The following is a 9,817-nucleotide window of genomic DNA, read 5'->3' as shown; positions in this document are numbered from 1 at the left end:
GGATCCAGTGGATCAATAGCTAATGCAAGAGTCCTCTGTATACTCGCCCTGTCCTCCTTATCAGCTGCAATTCTCTTTGCTGATTCCTCTTTGTGAAATTTAGCTATGGGAGGCTCATTATCTGACATTCTGTTGAGACTTGCACAGACCTCGCCACAAATGGCAAAGCTGAGTGCCCACTTTGTCATCTGAGTATCATTTACAGCAAGGCCTGTGGCTCCTCCTGGCCCATGGCCAAGACGCATATATGTGGACTCCATGAACTGATCTGTGAAAATTGAGTTGTTGAACCCCGGGATGAGACGAAGACCACAGTCATTCTTGAGCTCTTTCAGGCGTTCTGCAGGGAGCGACTCCATGTGGTGGATGTAGAACGAGCCATATCTCAGGTAATTGTAACAGCCTGCAGCTGCAAAATAGGGCAACATAGCTTTTACTGCTGCCAGCTGAAGTGGGAAATCTTGCTCATGCGCTCCTCGAACGAATGCAGTCATAATAAACATTCCTTTTATCAGAGTGTCACTCCACAGCTTTGTGGTCTTGCTGCGTTTAGACCGTTCATTGAGGCAGTTGAGTAGGTCAACCATGCTTATTATTCCTGGATTCTGCTGTAGAAGATTCTGGAGCATCTCCTCTGTAAGCATTCGTAGAGCCCTGAAATTTTGAGGGTACTTTTTCCCGCTCATCATTTTGTCCACGCTGCCAAATGTTACAGAAAGAATTGATTTCAGGGCAAGAGAAAGGATGATGCAAACGGCATGAATAAAAGCCATGAGAGTGTGCATACCACCAAGTAGAGGGATGGTATTCCTGAAGTAAGAAGGAGAATGAAACAGTATGTCTACCGTGACCTTGTATAGTTGCTGATCTACAGTAAATATTAGGACCTTCTGTCCCGTCCCTGATTCACTGATCAGAGTGAGGCCTTTCTCGATTGCTGTTAGTATAGTTGAGGGGGATGCAGGAACTTTGTCAATCAAAGGGAGGTAGACCAATTTTGCCTTGGGCTTAATCACCATACCCGATTTCCGAGCTAGTTGTGTATTGTACCCACTCCACTCTGGACATGATTCAACTGTCAGTATGTCCTTCATGAATTGGTAGTCCAGTTCATCGCAGCGCTGAACGGATATTACCTGGGAACAGAGGAATGAAAGGGGTGGAATTTGATATAAGGCTTTGTCTGGTGGCATAGGAGGGTTCTTTGGGCCATCATATAGGATCCCAGGCACTTCAAAGTCCACAGATTTGTGCCGGTCCTCTATTTTCTGGCGTAAAATGGTTTGATGTTCCCCTGCAACTGGGTCTGAGCTGACAGAGGCCTCAGTTTGAGCAAGGACCATGGCCAAAGAATGGCAGAGTTTATTACAGTTTTGAGATGAGATCTCACAGTCAAAATTGTCTGCACAGCAGTGGATCAAACTGTCTCCATTAAACCTAAATTCCTCCATTTCTTCTGCCACTGCAACAGCTGCTGAGTATTTAAAAAATGTCACCTCATCATAGGAACAGCACACACCAAACTTATGGAGAAGAGTTGTAAGACTTTTATTTCTCCCCATTGCCACTCCAAGAGAAATCTGGAGATCAGTTGGAGACTTGTGGACCATTCCGGAAATCATATTACTAATCATGAGGGCAGGCAGAGAATCACCTAACTTTCCACTCACTTTCTCAAGCAGACTCAGTAGTGTTTCACTGACTGATTCACGAGCGATATCAACATCTATGTTGACTGTGTAGGTAATCCTCTTCTTCTTGGATGTGAAAGTCTCTTTTAGTATTTTCTGTGCAACTTTAGACAGGGCTGCATCAATTCCATCGTCGTCATCATCACGCTTCAGAATATGTAATAACTTGGTTGTTTCAGATGCAAATGCAACAATACTGGCGAGACCTGGTGAAGACAGAACTATTATAGCATCTTTGAAATAATTCTTTATCTTCTGTATGAGAATGTTTCTCTGTGTGATTGTAGTACCTCCGCTGTCTTCGTACTCCTGTTGCAGTTCAACTGAATTCCACATCTTTGCCTTATTAACAGACATTGTATCTGCCAGAGAAAGGAAAGATGGGTCTTCGGGTGCCTTGCTGTCGATGTTGTTGAAGTTGTACAGGAAATTGGTTTTACACGTGCGATGATACCTTGCATCAGCTGCATGAAGATCAGACTCAATCATGGAATCTATTCTTGTCTTGACCACATGCCCTAGTCTGTCATTTCTTTCACAGCATTTTGCGCAAATAACCTTTGTCAACTCTCTGCCATGCTTGTCAACATCAGTACGTACAAGACATGCAGGTTTGCGACGATTGCGTGGAACTTTAGCGTCATACTCACATGGTAATGTACAAATTGTAGGATTCGCACAAAAAATACAATGTATCTTGAAATCAAACTTTACACCACTCTCATCTACGGGAGCATCTGATCTCAACTGTTTGGCATGTCGAGCTTCAGTTAACTCCTCATCTCTACGTCTTTTTTCTACTCTATCTACAAGTAATTTAGAAGTATATAAAGATGCACACTTTCTGTGAATCTTTATTGAATAGTCACTCTCCAGCTGTTGGTGTAGCCCGTCACCTCTTCGTTTACTGGCTGACCGAATACTGTCAATTCGGGTTTCAGTGACGCTGACTTGGAAATCATCCCCAGCTGCTCTGCACTGACCGACTCTCCCAAATGTGCATTCCATATTAGAGGACCTAAAGAGTAGAAAAAATATATATAATGAAATCAGTAAAATCATATCCGCTTTTAAGCAATGCATCAGCAACTAAGAGTCTGTAACATATTTACAGGCGGAGTTAAATTTTCAAATTTTGCAAAAACGTGTAACTATATTTTCTTTTCTTACAGTTCAAAGTAATTATAAATTTTAGGCGTTTTTAAATATTGTTAAATGGCCAATTCTTAAACATTGACTGTGACATATAAGATACAATAACAAAGATAAATGAGGAATATTTGCATTACTCTTACCTTGTAGAGTCTTGTGACATGCAAATGTGAGAACTTTACATCAAAAATATTATGCATGTACCCAGCCTGTTTGTGATATGATCTAGCAAACTCTGTTCAGGAACCTGGGGATAAAGGGAAAAAACAATTGAAACTGTTGACCAACAACTTTCTGGTAGTATCTATGCTAAATATACATACTATGCGACTCCAACACTCTGCAAAGGAACTTTTGTTTGGTAAAAGATTATACAAACCCATTCATTGATTGATGCCGTTTTTTGTTTCCAGGTTATAAAATGACCTTGACCTCAACACTATGACCTTGACCATGAATTGCATCAGTGAAGTGGGAAATGAACGCAACACCCTAAAACATAAACTTAAGTAGCAATTGAGTTAATCAAAATTTTAAAATAACTGGCCATGTCAGTTTATTGGTTTGGGGGTCAAAATTGACTTAAACATTGACCTTGTACAAGTGACCTTGACCTTGAAATGCTTCGGTCACCTCACAAATCGATTCAGCAACCTAGGAAACCTATAATTTGATAGTAAAACCAACAAAATCAACCCATTAGTTGTTGAGATGTGCAAGTGGTTGTTTTGCTAGATGCGGGTGGCAGCCATTTTGCAAATACGCAAATTTAAAAAATGCCACCGCCTAAATTTAATGTTATCATCCAGAAATGCTGACTAGGGGTCCCAAGGATGCCAAAAATACAAAAACCTCTATGACTTGTTTTTTGAAGGGGTTTAGTTGGATTTTGCATGTTTTCCCCCCGACTATTCCTTTCATTCTTCCAAAGCAAAATTGACAACATCTACAACAGCTTAACCACCACCGCACCCGCCCCCCCCTCAAACCACCTGCCCCCCCTTATCCTGCCAACCCCTGTCTCGGTTCTCGCCAATCTCCCCTACTGACCTCTCTGAACTCCTCATAGGAATGAAAACTGCCACCTGCACTCTTGACCCCATCCCCTCCAGCTTTGTCAAGGCCTCCCTTCCTGCTCTCTCTCCACTTATCACTGCAACAATAAACTCCTCCCTGTCTACAGGCATCGTCCCACCATCCCTCAAAATTGCTGCTGTTACCCCCATTCTGAAAAAACCTGGACTAAACCCTGACACCCTAAACAACTTCAGACCCATCTCCAACCTACCCTTTCTGTCAAAAGTTTTGGAACGCGCTGTAGCCACTCAACTCAAACATCACCTCTCTGACAATAACCTGTATGAAACATTCCAATCCGGATTCCGCTCCAACCACAGTACTGAAACTGCTCTCCTCAAAATCACCAACGACCTTCTCCTCTCCTCTGACGCCGGCAACCTCAACATTCTCATCCTCCTCGACCTCAGCGCCGCCTTTGACACCATCAATCACACCATCCTCCTCACCCGACTTGAAACCACCTTTAACATTACCGGCATTGCCCTCTCTTGGATCAAATCATACCTCTCTGACAGACGCCAGTTCATCTCCATCAATAACTGCAAATCCCCCACTGCTCCCCTCCCCCCAAGGTGTCCCCAAAGGTTCAGTTCTTGGCCCCCTCCTCTTCATCCTGTACCTGTCCCCCCTTGGTCACTTAATCCGCCGTCATGGTCTCCAATTCCACTGCTTCGCCGATGACTTCCAGCTTTTCATCTCCACCAAGTCCATCTCCGCTGCCACCCACTCTATCCTGACAAACTGCATCACTGAAATAAAATCCTGACTTCAAATCAACTTCCTCAAACTTAACTATGATAAATCTGAAATAATCATCATTGGCCCAAAAACGCTCACCAAATCCACCCATAACTCTGCCCTCAACATCGACGGTTTCCCAGTATCCACCTCCCCTCACATCCGGAATCTTGGCATCATCTTTGACCAAACCCTCTCCTTCGACAAATACACTAAACAGATCACAAAGACAGCCTTCTTTCACCTGAAAAACATCGCCTGTCTCCGTCCATCCCTCTCCTCCATGGCTGCAGAAACCCTCATCCACGCCTTCATCACCTCCCGTCTGGACTACTGCTACAGCCTCCTCTATGGTTCACCCTCAATAATCATCAATAAACTCCAATACATTCAGAACTCCACTGCCCGTCTACTCACCCATTCCCGGACCCGTGACCACATCACCTCCGTCCTTTATAAGCTTCACTGGCTCCCCATCCCCCAGAGAATCCAGTACAAAATCCTCCTCTTGACCTACAAAGCCCTCCATAACCTGGCCCCATCCTACCTGGCTGACCTCCTCTCCAGACACACTCCCACCCGCAACCTCCGCTCTGCTGGTACCAACCTCCTGACCCCCCCCCCCATCCGGACCAAATTCAGATCCTGGGGGGACAGGGCCTTCTCCATCGCTGCTCCCACCCTCTGGAACACACTACCTCACACCATCAGAGACTCCTCCTCACTCACCACATTCAAAACATCACTCAAGACCCACCTGTTCAACACTGCATTCAACATTTAACCCACAGCATTTAACCCCTGACTATCTCTTCTCCTTCTCCTTCCTATTACTTTGATTATTTACCTATTGATTTCTCTCTTTTTGCACTTGTTTTTGTACTCTGTCAAAGCGCCTTTGGGCTTCTTGAAAAGCGCTATATAAAATAAATGTATTATTATTATTATTATTATTATTAGATACAATTTCATTACATTCTCCCCGCCATTAAAACTACACTTCTGCTCAGGCAGGAATCAAGCAAGCAGCAGCATAATAGCAGGGGCAGCAGTTGTCCGTCCATGTCAGTCGGTCCAACCATAGCTGTCGGGGCGGTGAATCTCCCTCCCAGCACGGGTCCGGAAACTACCGGGACTATATCCCCAAGACCGGAGTCCCCTGCATCGGAGTAGCCGCCTAAGTCAGGTGACGGAGGTGGCACCACAGGGCCTACAGGTTGGGGTGCGTTTAGCGGTGTGGATGCCGGCAGATACTCCACAGGCGAAGCAATGGGAGAGTCCATAGACTCGTAAATTGGTTCGTCAATTTCCCCGCAAGGGGCCAGGTGGCGTACGGAGACTGTTGACTCGCGTCCATCAGACATCAAAACATGAGCGTGCTCGGGATTAGCTTGGAGTACCTGCACCTTATCCACTAGTGGATCATACTTACTCATGTGAACTGCACATTTGAGGAAAGCCGGTCCCGGCTCAGCAAGCCAACTAGGTAAAGATTGGGTACTACCCGAACTCCTTGGGTGATGAAACATCCGTTCGTGGTGAGTTTGATTGGTAGCCGTACACAGTAAAGTCCTGATCGAGTTCAGTGCCATGGGTAGCGACCAAGCCCATTTGTCTAGGCCTCGGCCGAGGGACGTAAGACTCAGCGTAACGGCTCTCCATATAATTCCATTGAAGCGTTCGACCTGTCCATTCGCCTGCGGCCTATACGGAGTGGTATAGCTAGAAGCGACATTATGCTGGAGTAAGAAGTTCCTCACTTCCTGGGACAGGAACACCGCGCCCCGATCGGTATGCACGTAGGCTGGATTCCCAAACATAGAAAACAAGTTCTGCAGGCACCGGATAACCGTGGTGGCTGTCATATCTACGCACGGGAAAGCAAAAGGGAATCTCGAGAACTCATCAACGATCGTGAGCAGGTAACGAGAATTACTCGAAGCCGGTGACACCGGCAGTGGTCCTTTGAAATCCATCGCCAATCTCTCCCACGGCCTAGTAGCTCGGACCAGCGTTCCCATAGGAGGGTTGTAGAAGCGCAGTTTGAGTTCAGCACATACAGAACAAGCGCGACAGATCTGACGAATATCCTCAACCGAGTAGGGCAAGTTACGGCTACGCACAAAATGAGCGAAACGCGTCACCCCGGGATGGCACAAGGTGTCGTGCAAAACGCGTGGGTCCTCAAAAGATGTGAGGCTCGCACACGTCGCCATCCGCGATAAGGTGTCGCCAACCAGGTTATCCCTCCCAGGGCGATATTTGATTGTGTCGCAGAAATCGGCGAGTTCGATCCGCCAACGAGTGATTTTCTCATTCTAAATGCGTTGAGCATGCTGGGTGTCGTACATAAAAGCAATGCTCTGTTGGTCCGTGATAATTTGGAAGCATCGTCCGAGCAAATAGGGACGCCAACGCCGGATCGACTCGACGATGGCATACACCTCCTTTTCGACAGACGAATGTCTCCGCTCAGCAGAGGAGAGAGTTCGCGAAAAGAAGGCCACAGGGTGCCCCCCTTGGGAGAGAGTTGCAGCTATCACATGATCCGACGCATCACTTTCCAAAACAAAAGATTTATTTTCGTCAATCGTCGCCACAGCGGCGCCAGCGATGTCGGACTTAAGGCTATGGAAAGCGGTCTTGGCGGCAAGGCTCATGGGGAATGCTTCACAGTCCACAAGTGGGTGGAGCTTCGCAGATAAATTTTCTACCCACTTGGAATAATGAGCGAACAGCCCGAGAGCACGCTTCATTGAAGCACGATCGCAGGGCGGGGCCATGTCGAGCAAGGGTCGCAGACGTTCCTTATCCGGAGCGACAGAGCCGTGGGTCACGGTGTACCCCAGGAGATCTATTGTTCGAGCAGAGTAGCGATATTTAGCCTCATTCATCGTTAAGCGATACCTCTGCGTGACCTCGAGGAAGTGCTTCAGATTAGCATAATGATGTTCCTGGTCATACCCACAAACCGTGAGATTATCCAGATAAACGAACACATCGGTCAAGTTCTCCTTAGCGAGGAGGTCGTCCATAGCCCTCTGAAAACAAAAGACCCCGTTCATGACCCCGAAAGGTAGCCGGGTGAACTGGTATAACCTCTGACATGATTCCAACGCAGTATAGATGCGATCTGCCTCGGAGATGGGGATCTGATGATACGCACTACGTAGATCGAGAGTGCTATAGACCGAATACTGTGCCACCTGTCGAACCAGGGAGTCCATTCCCGGGAGTGGGCAGGCGTCCAGCTGGGTAAACCAATTAATCGTCTGCGAATAATCGATTACCATGCGTTTGCGATGTGATTCACTTCGTACCACCAGAACTTGGGCCCGCCATGGCGACCGACTAGGTTCTATGATACCTTCCTTTAGTAGCTGCGCCATTTCTTCCGCAATGAATTGTGCGTCAGCTCGTGAGTAGCTTCGCGATTTAACCGCGACAGGTGTGTGCAGTCCATGGTCTTATTGGGGAACAGCGACAGTGGCTCAATTTCCATTCCTGCAAGAGCACACACAGCAAGAGTATCAGTACCACCAAATTCCATTTCCAAACGTCCATGTCGCTTGAGAAAATCATGGCCTAGCAATACTTCTGCACATAATGCTGGTAAGACCATTAAATGCACGTCCGGAAACATTCGACCCTTAATCACAAGCTTCAGTCGACATTCCCCTTTTGTGCTAAGCCAAAGCCCCTGAGAGGCCATAAAGATTCTGTGTCTTGTCCCAAGAATCGGCCATCCATGTTTCTGCACAAGCCGAAAATCAACATAACTATCCATGGATCCCGTGTCGATTAAAGCACTTGCAAAAATTCCCTCAATCATGAGTGGGATTATAGCACGAGACAGGCCAGGTGGCCCTGTAGTTATCGAGTCGTCGAGGGGAGGCGCTCGGGCCTCGCATGTAGATCCAATGCCAGCTAAAGTCTTTCGTGCCGTTGAAGTCGTTTGTAAGCCAGTCATGCTGCCCCCAGAGGGCGCTCGAGCCACGCGTGGAGTTCCCAGCTTTCGTGCCATTAAAGTAGCTTGTAGGTCGTTCGTGCTGCCTCTGGAGGGTGCTCGTGTCATGCGCGGAGTTTCGAAGCCAGCATTCACCGATCGGGTAGCCGATCCCGGAAGTTGGCAGGGTGTCGAAAGAATGCCTGCCAAGGACAGTCACCCCGCATACTGAAGTGATTGCGACGCTTGTTTAGTCAGCGCGGCGAGTCTCATCAAGGTCGAGCACTCAGCTTGGGGCCAACGGAGAGGGGCGATCCCCATCAAAGTCGGGCGAGGCGCGCTGCGCACCGTTCATAACGCGGGCTCAGAGATAAGCACATTCATCGTCGAGCGGGCTCGCTTGCCTCGCGGTTGCAAAATGTCCCGTCTTTGTGCACAAATGACACTTCGCATCTTTAGCAGGGCAAACAGACCTGGGATGATTCCGATTCCCGCAGAAATAGCACGTAGCGTTACTTCCTGACTTGGGTCCAGCTGCAGCAGCCACCGTCAAGCCCGGATTGGGATCCTCGGGGGTGTCCGTGGTCTCCGATTCCGGTGGAGGTGCCGAGGCAGCATCCACGACCTCGGCGGTAGCTCTCTCCAGTCGGGTTTGTCGAGATGTCCCCACTGTGACGTATGGGTGTTCATAAGCGTCGGATTGTTCCCGTGCCTCGGTATACACATGAGATAACCGAAGTGCTTTGGCTAGTGTCAAATCGGATTCTTCAAGTAGTCTCTGTCTGACGAGCGGTGACCTAAGACCTGCGATGAAAGAATCGCGGACAAGGTTGTCGCAGACTTGTTCATGGGTGCATACCACAGGGGTACTCTCCTTCAGTAGGCATCGGAGGTCTTGAGCAAATTGATCTATGGTCTCCGTGGGCTGTTGTCGTCGAGTTGCAAGCAAATGTCGTGAATAGACCACGCTTCGTTTTTTTATGTAGATGCGCTTCAGCTCTGCCACAGCCGCATCGAACATCTCACATTGTTCAATGGCCATGTACACGGCATGGTGCACCTTAGATTTCAGCACAGCGAGCTTTGTTTCATTGGTGATGGCCTCCTGCGCATTGAACTGATTATTCAAGATTTTCAGCCAATGTGTCAGTTTGGCGGCCGCGTCCGTCGCCTGAGTGTCTGCTCCGAAGATAGGCACTTGGATCATCTT

The 9,817-nt window shown here is 47.7% G+C and overlaps 1 long non-coding RNA gene across 1 annotated transcript; it reads right to left on the bottom strand.

The window, feature by feature from the left end:
• Positions 1-2,527: 2,527 nt before the first annotated feature.
• On the bottom strand, positions 2,528-3,351 carry LOC137423962 (uncharacterized). Its single transcript, XR_010983838.1, has 2 exons — positions 2,987-3,351; positions 2,528-2,709 (listed from the first exon to the last, which is right to left on the bottom strand). It is a non-coding gene; the product is annotated as an uncharacterized LOC137423962 (long non-coding RNA).
• Between the last annotated feature and the right edge of the window lie 6,466 nt (positions 3,352-9,817).

This window comes from Myxine glutinosa, chromosome 3 (assembly GCF_964187855.1).
Source record: "Myxine glutinosa chromosome 3, kmMyxGlut1.1, whole genome shotgun sequence".
Lineage (NCBI taxonomy): Eukaryota > Metazoa > Chordata > Myxini > Myxiniformes > Myxinidae > Myxine > Myxine glutinosa.
This window is presented reverse-complemented; position numbering and strand designations above follow the sequence as displayed.